Source organism: Microtus pennsylvanicus, chromosome Y, assembly GCF_037038515.1.
Source record: "Microtus pennsylvanicus isolate mMicPen1 chromosome Y, mMicPen1.hap1, whole genome shotgun sequence".
Lineage (NCBI taxonomy): Eukaryota > Metazoa > Chordata > Mammalia > Rodentia > Cricetidae > Microtus > Microtus pennsylvanicus.
This window is the reverse complement of record NC_134602.1, coordinates 38,720,051-38,733,824: the sequence shown is the minus strand read 5'-3', so window position 1 is coordinate 38,733,824 and position 13,774 is coordinate 38,720,051.

Sequence of the window (13,774 nt, the reverse complement as noted above, 5' to 3'; positions counted from 1 at the left end):
CTTTGTTTTGAGGCATGTATTTCTGTGATGCCCCATCCACCAAACACAAACCATCATTGACCAAATAACACAACATGTTAACAAATTTTTATTCTTTGAGAAAGAATAATCCATTGGAAAAGATACCAGGATTCATAGAAGACCTGAGGTATCTCTGAAAAAACACATTCCCAAAGAGAGCATTAAGTCTGCCCCTCAAAATTTGAGAATTTCACTTTAACAGATCTTCACCAAATCATAGACATAGATATGGAAGTCATTATCAAACTTGATGAAATACACAGAAGGTTTGTTGGGAACTTGGCAAATAATTTTACCTATCTCTTGGGTTCCATCTTTTTTGTTGTACTGCACTCTTTTGCCCTCCAAGGAATCCCTGCCTAATTCCAAAGTCACCTCTACTGGAGGACATTCAGGCGTGATGTGGAGGTTGCCTTCAATGGAATCATCATGATGGTGGTAAAGGTACAGGACCGGATCATTCTCGTTGACAATGTAGAAACAGGTCGTTATGGTCTGCACCTCATCAGGGACCACGCCACTCCACTCTTCCTTAGAGCCTGGCATGATGTGGAGGTTGCCTTCCAGGTAGTCATCCAGGAGGTGGTAAATGTACAAGACGGGATCTTTCTTGTAGGTAATATAAAACCAGGTCTTCATGATTGGCACCTCTTCTAGGACCATCCCGTTCCAGTCATTCTTAGAGCCATTTGTGCCCATGAATGTATGTTTCACTGCTCTGCCAACTATGGTGTTTGAGAGATGAGTGTCTGTCACCTGAGGAAATGGCACATTATTAGGCAGGATCTTCAGGTTTAAAATCCTTTCATCACTATGAAGCTCCAAGCCATAGACACAATCAATCCCATCATATTTCAACAAATAGAGAGAGGGATATGTTGGCAGTTGATCTAGAATGATGGCTTTCCAATGGGTGACTGGTTCATTGGCTTCCTTCCAGCCATGAGAAATTCTGCGGCCAAAAATATTCTCCAGGGCCTCAAAAGGCTTACTAAGTTTTTGCTTCTGGAGCGATGGCCCATTCTTCTTCTGGAGATGTGGCATGCAACTCATACTAAGAGGCATCTTCATCATGGCGGGAGACTTTCTGAGATAGGCCACAGCACTCCTGTTCCACTGTCTCTTGGCTCTGTTTCTGTGCTTGGGCTTCATAGCTGCCAATCTCTGCATAGGAAGAACTCTTCAGTTTAAATCAGACACAAAGTGGTTTCCTCCACCATAAGTGCCTGCAAGGATAAGAAGGTGAGGATGTGAGGTCAAGGCTCTTTTTAGGAATAACTTTGGAGCAGGTGAAAAAGGCAGGGCTGAATAGATTTGGATACCTAAATGGAATATGTTCTTAAGAAATTAATAGGAAAATTATCAAACTCTTGTCTACAGCTCAGTATATGTGTATCAGAGACATATTCCTGCTGCAAAATGCAATTGACCTCTACTGAGAAACCTACTTCCTGACTTACTATATCAATGAGAGAGGAAGCTATGCCTATATCTAAAGTAAGAAAGAAATATCTGAACAGATGGCAAAGAATTCAATGAACAGCCACTCCTCTCCTTACCACTCAAGCTACTGGTTAGTTGGCTGATCTATAACCACCTGCCCAAGGTCATGGCACTCCAGTCCACTGGCTCTCTCTATTGTGTCTCCTGATCCAGATGCAGGTTGATTACATAAAGATATTCTGTATCTTCCTTAGAGAAGTGAGTACTGTGAGTCAAACTGCCAAAAGAAAGAAACCTTAATCTGTGCAACAGCACCTATTAGAAATAATTATCTTTTAAAACACATATGGACAAAGATGATCTTTGCCATTTAAGTGGACTGAGGAATTGGACATTTTTAGCAAAGATAGAGTGGGGAGAATACCTGACATTAACCGTCCCCCAGCTATTAAATATAGGAGCTGTTAACGACATAAATTTTGGACCCAGAGCAGATTTGAAAGAAAACTTTCTTTGACTACAGTGGTCCTAGTTGCTTCCTAAACATATTTACCAAAAGAAAATATCTTGGCTCTCTAGATTCCAACTTCTGGAAATTCGCATGAACAGTTGTGGAGCCCAAGAGCTGAACTGACCTCCTCAGCCACCGTGAAGATAGTAAGCCCACCTTCACAGAAGACTAGTGCTTAATGTGGAACAGAGTTGCCACCCCAACCAAAGCTTTGTGACATCATCAAGGCTCTGCTTATGTCATAAAACTCCTCCTAGCCAGGTTTCTTCCCTACTAACCCCCAGAAATATCCAGCATACAGGTCCTAAAATGCTGCTCATACAGCCCCAGGAAGACCCAAAATAAAAACCCCAATCTTCTTCCCAATTACTTGAGTCATATTTTCAAAGTAACTCAACGCCTTTATGTGTTTTTTTTTTTCTGTAAAATAATTTTTGGTCTGAGTCAACAACTCACATGAATGTTTTTTTTCCCTGCTCCAATGTCCTCATTGGTTATTTTCTATTGATTTTTCCATTACTTCATAATAATAATTATCAAAGTTTCCACTTCTCTTCCTCCCCCCACATTCTTCTTGCTCCGCAAATAAACCTCTCCACTCAAACACCAGTCCAAATAGAGGGCAGGGTACTTTGAGCTGTGGGAAGTCCAAGCCCACCCTTCATCCATCCAGATTTAGCAAGGTATGCATCCACAAAAAATATGAACACAAAAAGCCAGTGTATGATATGCAGACAATTGCAAGTGCCATTATCTTTGGCTTCTCCGTCTGCCCCAATTGTCAGCCACATTCACAGCTTCCAGTTTGATCCCATGTTCTTTCATTCCCAGGTCACTGGATTAGTTGAAATCCCCTTAGTTCAGGCACAGTGTCTCATAGTGTGGACCAAGCCCTTATATTCCTGACATCCTTGCTCTTTTTCTCCATCCATCTGCTCTTCCACTGGAGCTTGGAAGCTCCATCTAGTTTTCTGATTTTGACCCTGACTTGATCTCCATCATTTGCCAAACAAAAGTTCCATGGTGGTTTTCAAGATAGTCAGTCATCAGTCTGACTATGGGACAAGGCACACATAGTTCCTAGGGACATGTCACAGAGCGGTCAACTTCTCCTCCCTGCTTAAGTACCTAGAGAGGGTCACCCTATGGCCTTCTGAGAACCACTCGAGAGATATCGATCTTGACATCCCCAGAATGGCCCCATAAATTGAGATATCATCAGTGTATGTGCATTAATTTGTGTGTGTTTGTGTGTGTGTATTTAAATCACAATAACAAATGGATTGTAATATTGAAGTTTCTTCTCATCTTGAGAAGAATATTTGCTACAGAAACACTCTCACAGTAATAGTGAGAGTGTAAACTATCTAAGAAAGGAGAAATAACTGGAGGAATCCCCCAGGAGTTAGGCTCAGTGTCCCAGGAATTACGCCCAAGGAAAGTCAATGAACTCAGTGATGGAAGATAAAACCCAGCCTAAATAAAACCCTAAATCATTTAGGTGGAACATGAGATAATCTTACAACAGTTACCAGAGGTCTAAAATACCTGGACTGGAACATAAGGGGAACACAATGATGTGGAGCTGAGAGTGCACGGCAAAACTGATTGGATCTTGCACAAATTATGTAAGCATACCAAGGAAACCACCAGTGGGACAAAACCCTAAGAAATCTGTATGACAACATATCATGTTGAACATAATGAGATTTATAGACAAAGGAAAGATCTTAATTATGTCACTGTCACACAGGTGATGATGAACCAGTTCCATCGTAGAGTGACTCCCTGCTGTGTTTAAGATAACCTGTCAATTCTCTCTAGTCAGTTACAAGGAAATTTGCATTAATTGCACAGATTAACTATCAGCATCATTTACTGCACAATCAAAGGCAAGGCAAAGAAATCATAGACATGTTGTTGAATGCTGATGATGTTATTGGGAGTTTTGATGGGTTTTTTTCTTAAAGGGTGACTCTCATCGGTGACTCTCATGCATGAAGCAGATCCTTTCTGTGTGATGTTTCCTGAATAGCCACTGAGATACCAGCCCATTGAGTTGTGGTCTCTCTCTCTTTTAAAAAGCAACTTCTACCTTCAGCTTGATCTCTTGCTTGAGCTTCCCTTCCGGCTACTAGGCTCCTTTTCTGATCCTGCAGAGGGCTTTTGTAAGGGATTGTGATCTCTAAGTTTTTCCCCTTTCAAGAACTAATCTTTCTATTAATCACAATTCTAAACTGCTGTGGGAGTTTGTTTGTTACTTATGCCTTCACATGTGATACAAGCGACCTGTGTGTATAGGGTCTTCTCTCTGTTCATGTGGGGAAGGCATGGCAGCAGGAGTAGATGGCTGCTCATTCTCTGTAAGGAAATCAGTAAACAGTGGGCACCAAGTACAAGGATGTCCTGAAATATTAAGTCTTGTCCTTTCAAGGCCCCAAAGCCTCCAGCTAGGTTCAGGGTCACGACAATCTCCAAAAGCCACTGAGCATGAAGTATTCAGAACCAGAAGCCTGTGTGTGCCATATCACATAAATTCATCGTTAGTACACCAATCTGTTTTTTTTAATTCTAAATTATTTTGTCCCATCAGAATGATCTATAATACCAATTAAACAAATTTGCTGCATCTTTGGTGTCCTAGAATTGCTTTAAATTGTTGCTGGGACAGTCTTACAAACCTTCCTGTGCTGTTATGAGACCTTAAGGGGACAGCACTTATTTCAGAAATCAAAGGCAGTTGGGTTCAATCCTATGGTTAGCTGTTAGCTAGACACTGGAAGGATGGATTTGACTAAGAAAGGGAGACAGCATACATGGAGGCAGGTAACCTTTCCTTTGCAAAATGACCCATTTTGAGGCCTTACTTCAGGCTCTTCTCTTCTCCTAATCTTGGTTTTTTTATTAGTTTAGGAGAAGAATTAAAACTCCATTTACAGTATCTGTGAACCTGAATGAGTTAAGTATGTGTGACCAACTTGATGTATGCCTGTCTGTCAACAGGGCCAGAGTTCAGGGGCATCTGATGCATAGCACAGGAATGTCAGCCATCAATCTCTGGTCCACCTAACTCTACAGCATTAGAGTTGTCATGGTTGCTCATCTGATCTTCCTCATATGATCTCCATCCACAGAGATGTCAGAAAAATCCTCCCCTGAGAGTGCAAGTTCTTTACAAATGAAAGATTATACAACAGAAGACACATGGGAGATTTATATGGGCAAGCTGTTGAAAGGATAAAGTGACAGAAGAAGTTTATTGATTAATTAAAGAAAGATTCCGCTTCAGCTGATAGGTTAGAACATAGGTAGGTGGAGTAAACAAAATAGAATGCCGGGAGGAAGAGGTAGTGAGCTCAGAGAAACCATTCTCCCCTCTCCCCGGCAGATGCCATAGCTCTGCTCTCTGAGGAATATGTTGATGCAGCCAGCCACCATGTCAGACATGCTGAATTTTTCCTGGTAAGTGCACCTCGTTATACTACACTGATTATTAGAAATGGGTTAAATGCTGAATCTAATGGGCCAGCAGTGTTTAAAAGAATACAGTTTGTGTATTTATTTCAGGCATAACCTTCATGCGGCCATGGTGCTGGGGACACAGCCTCGCTGCTCAAATAACTACAGAATGGCTTGTAGCCTTGAGGACAACTGAATCCACTGAAAGCCTGAGAAAGCTTGGGAAAGAGTAAAGCATGTTTTCTTGGTAGCAGCGATTTCTCGGTCTGCTCTGCTTGCTAGAAGAAAGCAAGGGCTCTCATCTAAAAGAGGCTTGCTGACTCAGCTTCAGCTGCAAAACCCTGCAGCCCTTAAGAGGTCCTGCCACAAAACATTTAAATGGTGTTGATAAAAGCCAACTGAATGCTTGTATGTTTTCAGCAGTAGCAGGAAAAAAAACTGTGTTGTTTTAAAATGCCGGCATTCTGGGCCATCCTGCCTGGGCAAACTCTGACTGTTTGAGGAAGGAGGGCCAGCTACAGAAAGAGGGCTTGAGTGTTGTCTGTTGCAGCCTCTTTGATGGCAAGGACCTTGAAACACTGTAGACTTGTGGCACTGAATGCGGCTCTGTTCGGTACCTCAGCCACAAGGTTGGAATGGCAGAAAGCTAAGGAATGGGCTACATCTGGCCAGAAAAGCCATGGCTTTGGTCCTACTGAGATTGCTTGGTAAATGAAAGACTCATGTGGTCAGAAAAACAGAGAGAGAAATAGAGTAAAGAGAGATTTAAAGACAAAGGAAATTTTTAAATGATTTACAGTGTGTTAAAAATATGTGCAGGCTAAAATTTGAAGTTCTTAAAGTTAAAAAAAGGAAGAGAGTTGTTGGGTGTGGTAGTACACACCTGTAAACCCAACACATGGGAGGCAGAGGGAGATTGACCTCTGTACCTTCAAGGTGAGGTAGCACACACCTTTAATCCCAGTGCCTTGAAGGCAGAGACAAACAGATCTTTGTGAGTTCAATGTGTAGTAGCATACACCTTTAATCCCAATGCTTGAAAGGCAGAGAGAGGCAGATTTCTGAGACTTCAAGGACAGACAGGTATACAGAGTTATTCCAGGTCAAAGATACAGAGAACCTGTCTCAAAAGGCAAAAAATAAAAAGGAAAAATAAACAAATTAGAGGTTAAATTGAAGCGCACAAAGATGGAAAATTCACAGCGAAGTTTGATATTGTATGCTATTATGCTCTTTTTGAATCATTTGAATTTTGAGGCAGTAGCAATAGCTGCTAAAAGATGTTTCTTTATAAAAGCTGCTGAAATAATTTAACATAGATATTTTGAAAATGCCTTGACTTTGAAATTTGGATCTAAGGACATGATGCTTTGGAAAGGAGTTTCTATTTTGTTTTCACGGAGGGTGATAGTCTGTGGATGCCTCTATCCTAATATGGTAGGATGGACCACGCCATACTTAAAGGTTGCTGTGAACACCTTTAAAAAATTGCTTCGCTCAACTGCCAACTGAGATAAATCAATAATGATGCCACCATTCAGCAAGAAGCATTTTGGAGAGAAAAAACTGCACCCACGTTCCCAAATATGGCTTATAAACGTTCTTTTACATTTAAAGACAGATGTGATATAGATATGAATATTTGCATTAGTATAGATTTTGCTTTACTGATAGAGATTTTAAGTCAATTTTGTTATATGTATATGCATTTTTGATCTAATTAAGGTACTGTGATTGTGTAGTTCATTTAAAAATATAATGTATATAGGTTATTAATGGATAATCATTAATAATAGTCAAGTTTGTAGTCATGTTAGTTAGATTTTCTAGCTACATAGATATATATATTTCAGTCAGATAGGCATTATTTATATCTCTCTAGACTACAAAAAAGGCTATTTAATGTTTTATTACCTTAGGGTTTTTCATGACAGTGAGACACTCTACTCTTGGCAGCACATATCTACTTCAGGAAGAAGATGGGCATCAAAGAGGATCCTTATGGAGTTTGATAGCCATTTGGGGAAGAAACTGCTCTTGCCTGGATTGATGCATAAACTGTACACAGAAAACACTCAGAGAGAGGACTACTGAACTTGCCTAAAGGTGAGATGATCTTTTCGTGTTCCTGATTCAGGAAAGGGTCAGCAAAACATTCTTCCAGACAAGCAGATAGTGACTGCCTTTGAAATTTCCTGCTTCATGGAAATGTCTGCTGGAAACTATGGGCCTGTAGGCTGAGGATGGAAACACCAACGGTACAGAGGAACTTTGGGTGACTGTCCAGGCAGCGAGATGTCTCTGTCATTTCTAGAGTTTGAAAATGGCTTACTTTTTGTTTGCTTAGGTAATACTGTATTATTCTGGAGTCTCTGATGGAGTTGAAGGATAGATAGATAGTTATAGTTTTCCATTGTTATGATAAAAGATAAAATAGATATAAATATTGTAACTGTAATTCTTGCTTGATAACTGTTTTGTTATATGTAATTTTGCTATGTTAAAGTTAAAGATTCCGTTCTTGTTTAAACAGAAATAGGAGTAATGATGGAGTATAGGTCATTGGTTAATTAAATAAAGAAACTGTTTGGCCTGAAAGGTTAGAACATAGGTGGGTGGAACAAACATAAGAGAATGCTGGGAGGAATAGGAATTGAGCTTAGGGATGCCATGCACCTCTCCCATGGGCAGAAATTGTAGCTCTGCACTCTGAGGCAGATGGCGATACAGCCAGCCACCAGGTCAGACATGCTAAATCTTTCCTTCTAAGCGCACCTCGTGCTGCAATATACATTATTAGACATGGGTTAAGAGGGTGAAAATAATGGGGCAGGCAGTGTTGAAATGAATAGTTTTGTGTTGTTATTTCGGAGCATAACCTTACAAGGCGGCCCCATGGGGATGCAGCCCTGCTTCTCAAATTTCTACAATCAAGGGGGACATGGAAGAAGGGAAGAAAGAAGAGAGAGAGACAGGGAAGAATGGATGAATTCAATCATTCATTGGAAAAATGAGTGAACCAATGAATGAGGAGACCTAGTAGGAAAAAAAATGTGCTGCATTCCCTCAGAGAGTCAGGTCAAATTAAGGATTGACAAGGTTTTCCACTAAGGAGGAGGCTTATTCCATTTTACCTTCTTTGTGCTCCAGGCCCACCCACAAGAGTGATGATGAGGACAGGGAGAAGAAGAGGAGAGGGTGTACCAGAATTCCCTGGTACAATTTCTCACCCAAATTGTAGCCAAATCACCTGACCTGGGACAGTTGATCTACATGCTGGACCCTAACTCCCAGTCTGACAACTCTAACATTTTAACCAAGTTTGTGAAAATGAAGAAACCAAAAATAGCCCAGTTACAGGATGGCAGGTTCCTTACAGGATGGGAGTCAGACATCAGTACCATACTGGTATTTGGCGGTTTGATGGGTGTGTGGGGTCTTTGCCAGACTCCACCTAGCATCATGGATTCCCTACTTTACTGATATTATGGAGTTGGGTGCATTCATCATATGTGTGCATGTCACACACTACTGGGCATCATATGTACATGTTTATCCTGTGTGTGGGTGAGTGTGTTCATGAGTTTTATAGCCCAAGTACTACAGAACATGATCAATGAAAGGGAACACTGTTTTCCAGATATGGCAGGGCAATTATTTAAATGAACTGACAAGGGTTGGATGGCATGGATAAGACCTATGAGAGTTCAAGGCATACCGAATCCAGGCATGACAAAGTAGGTGGCGGACAGAATTCTGGCAAAACTAAGTAGGTAACTTGATGTAACTTGCTGGAGAAGAGCAACTGAGCAGAGACACTTTTCACTAAGCAACATGCTCTTGTGGAGATCAAACATCCTTTGACTTACAGCCAGTACGAATTAAACCATTCATCAAATGAAACCTAATTTTCTCTGATTTTGAGTAGACATTTGTGTCCCTTCCTGATTAATCTACTCTTTATCCTCTTAAGTCCCAATACCTCACGCTGATAGCGGTCACATCTTTCCATTTGACATGGTTTTCCCTCAAGCTTCATACAGCCCCGAGATCATACAACTTTTTGTCCCCTCTCCACTGCTTCCTTGACAGCCATCTTGTCCTTTACCACACCACGCATCCCCAGTCCTTTACTCTCCAAGGGGAAAAGACCATAAATCCTGCTTTGTTTTGAGGCATGTATTTCTGTGATGCCCCATCCACCAAACACAATCCATCATTGACCAAATAACACAACATGTTAACAAATTTTTATTCTTTGAGAAAGAATAATCCATTGGAAAAGATACCAGCATTCATAGAAGACCTGAGGTATCTCTGAAAAAACACATTCCCAAAGAGAGAAGTAAGTCTGCCCCTCAAAATTTGAGAATTTCACTTTAACAGATCTTCACCAAATCATAGACATAGATATGGAAGTCATTATCAAACTTGATGAAATACACAGAAGGTTTGTTGGGAACTTGGCAAATAATTTTACCTATCTCTTGGGTTCCATCTTTTTTGTTGTACTGCACTCTTTTGCCCTCCAAGGAGTCCCTGTCTAATTCCACAATCACCTCTACTGGAGGACATTCAGGCGTGATGTGGAGGTTGCCTTCAATGGAATCATCATGATGGTGGTAAAGGTACAGGACCGGATCATTCTCGTTGACAATGTAGAAACAGGTCGGTATGGTCTGCACATCATCTGGGAACACGCCACTCCACTCTTCCTTAGAGCCTGGCATGATGTAGAGGTTGCCTTACAGGTAGTCATCCAGGAGGTCGTAAATGTACAAGACCGGATCTTTCTTGTAGGTAATATAAAACCAGGTCTTCATGATTGGCACCTCTTCTAGGACCATCCCGTTCCAGTCATTCTTAGAGCCATTTGTGCCCATGAATGTATGTTTCACTGCTCTGCCAACTATGGTGTTTGAGAGATGAGTGTCTGTCACCTGAGGAAATGGCACATTATTAGGCAGGATCTTCAGGTTTAAAATCCTTTCATCACTATGAAGCTCCAAGCCATAGACACAATCAATCCCATCATATTTCAACAAATAGAGAGAGGGATATGTTGGCAGTTGATCTAGAATGATGGCTTTCCAATGGGTGACTGGTTCATTGGCTTTCTTCCAGCCATGAGAAATTCTGCGGCCAACAATATTCTCCAGGGCCTCAAAAGGCTTACTAAGTTTTTGCTTCTGGAGCGATGGCCCATTCTTCTTCTGGAGATGTGGCATGCAACTCATACTAAGAGGCATCTTCATCATGGCGGGAGACTTTCTGAGATAGGCCACAGCACTCCTGTTCCTCTGTCTCTTGGCTCTGTTTCTGTGCTTGGGCTTCATAGCTGCCAATCTCTGCATAGGAAGAACTCTTCAGTTTAAATCAGACACAAAGTGGTTTCCTCCACCATAAGTGCCTGCAAGGATAAGAAGGTGAGGATGTGAGGTCAAGGCTCTTTTTAGGAATAACTTTGGAGCAGGTGAAAAAGGCAGGGCTGAATAGATTTGGATACCTAAATGGAATATGTTCTTAAGAAATTAATAGGAAAATTATCAAACTCTTGTCTACAGCTCAGTATATGTGTATCAGAGACATATTCCTGCTACAAAATGCAATTGACCTCTACTGAGAAACCTACTTCCTGACTTACTATATCAATGAGAGAAGAAGCTATGCCTATACCTAAAGTGAGAAAGAAATATCTGAACAGATGGCAAAGAATTCAAAGAACAGCCACTCCTCTCCTTACCACTCAAGCTACTGGTTAGTTGGCTGATCTATAACCACCTGCCCAAGGTCATGGCACTCCAGTCCACTGGCTCTCTCTATTGTGTCTGCTGATCTAGATCCAGGTTGATTACATAATGATATTCTGTATCTTCATTAGAGAAGTGAATACTGTGAGTCAAACTGCCAAAAGAAAGAAACATTAATCTGTGCAACAGCACCTATTAGAAATAATTATCTTTTAAAACACATATGGACAAAGAGGATCTTTGCCATTTAAGTGGACTGAGGAATTGGACATTTTTAGCAAAGATAGAGTGGGGAGAATACCTGACATTAACCGTCCCCAGCTATCAAATATAGGAGCTGTTAACGACATAAATTTTGGACCCAGAGCAGATTTGAAAGAAACCTTTCTTTGACTACAGAGGTCTTAGTTGCTTCCTAAACATATTTACCAAAAGAAAATATCTTGGCTCTCTAGATTCCAACTTCTGGAAATTCGGTTGAACAGTTGTGGAGCCCAAGAGCTGAACTGACCTCCTCAGCCAGCGTGAAGATAGTAAGCCCACCTTCACAGAAGACTAGTGCTTCATGTGGAACAGAGTTGCCACCCCCAACCAAAGCTTGTGACATCATCAAGGCTCTACTTATGTCATAAAACTCCTCCTAGCCAGGTTTCTTCCCTACTAACCCCCAGATATGCAGCATACAGGTCCTAAAATGCTGCTCATACAGCCCCAGGAAGACCCAAAATAAAAACCCCAATCTTCTTCCCAATTACTTGAGTCATATTTTCCAAGTAACTCAACCCCTTTATGTGTTTTTTTTTCTGTAAAATAATTTTTGGTCTGAATCAACAACTCACATGATTTTTTTTCCTAGCTCCAATGTCCTCATTGGTTATTTTCTATTGATTTTTACATTACTTCATAATAATAATTATCAAACTTTCCACTTCTCTTCCTCCTCCCACATTCTTCTTGCTCCGCAAATAAACCTCTCCACTCAAACACCAGTCCAAATAGAGGGCAGGGTACTTTGAGCTGTGGGAAGTCCAAGCCCACCCTTCATCCATCCAGATTTAGCAAGGTATGCATCCACAAAATATATGATCACAAAAGGCCAGTGTATGATATGCAGACAATTGCAAGTGCCATTATCTTTGGCTTCTCCGTCTGCCCCAATTGTCAGCCACATTCACAGCTTCCAGTTTGATCCCATGTTCTTTCATTCCCAGGTCACTGGATTAGTTGAAATCCCCTTAGTTCAGGCACAGTGTCTCATAGTGTGGACCAAGCCCTTATATTCCTGACATCCTTGCTCTTTTTCTCCATCCATCTGCTCTTCCACTGGAGCTTGGAAGCTCCATCTAGTTTTCTGATTTTGACCCTGACTTGATCTCCATCATTTGCCAAACAAAAGTTCCATGGTGGTTTTCAAGATAGTCAATCATCAGTCTGACTATGGGACAAGGCACACATAGTTCCTAGGGACATGTCACAGTGCGGTCAACCTCTCCTCCCTGCTTAAGTACCTAGAGAGGGTCACCCTATGGCCTTCTGAGAACCACTCGAGATATATCGATCTTGACATCCCCAGAATGGCCCCATAAATTGAGATATCATCAGTGTATGTGCATTAACTTGTGTGTGTTTGTGTGTGTGTATTTAAATCACAATAACAAATGGATTGTAATATTGATGTTTCTTCTCATCTTGAGAAGAATATTTGCTACAGAAACACTCTCACAGTAATAGTGAGAGTGTAAACTATCTAAGAAAGGAGATATAACTGGAGGAATCCCCCAGGAGTTAGGCTCAGTGTCCCAGGAATTACGCCCAAGGAAAGTCAATGAACTCAGTGATGCAAGATAAAACCCAGCCTAAATAAAACCCTAAATCATTTAGGTGGAACATGAGATACTCTTACAACAGTTACAAGAGGTCTAAAATGCCTGGACAGGAACATAAGGGGAACACAATGACGTGGAGCTGAGAGTGCATGGCAAAACTGATTGGATCTGGCAAAAATTATGTAAGCATACCAAGGAAACCACCAGTGGGACAAAACCCTAAGAAATCTGTATGACAGCATATCATGTTGAACATAATGAGATTTATAGACAAAGGAAAGATCTTAATTATGTCACTGTCACACAGGTGATGATGAACCAGTTCCATCGTAGAGTGACTCCCTGCTGTGTTTAAGATAACCTGTCAATTCTGTCTAGTCAGTTACAAGGAAATTTGCATTAATTGCACAGATTAACTATCAGCATCATTTACTGCACAATCAAAGGCAAGGCAAAGAAATCATAGACATGTTGTTGAATGCTGATGATGTTATTGGGAGTTTTGATGGGCTTTTTCTTAAAGGGAAATCATCGGTGACTCTCATGCATGAAGCAGATCCTTTCTCTGTGATGTTTCCTGAATAGCCACTGAGATACCAGCCCATTGAGTTGTGGTCTCTCTCTCTTTTAAAAAGCAACTTCTACCTTCAGCTTGATCTCTTGCTTGAGCTTCCCTTCCGGCTACTAGGCTCCTTTTCTGATCCTGCAGAGGGCTTTTGTAAGGTGATGTGGGAGTGTCATATATCAATCTGTTGATTTCATTG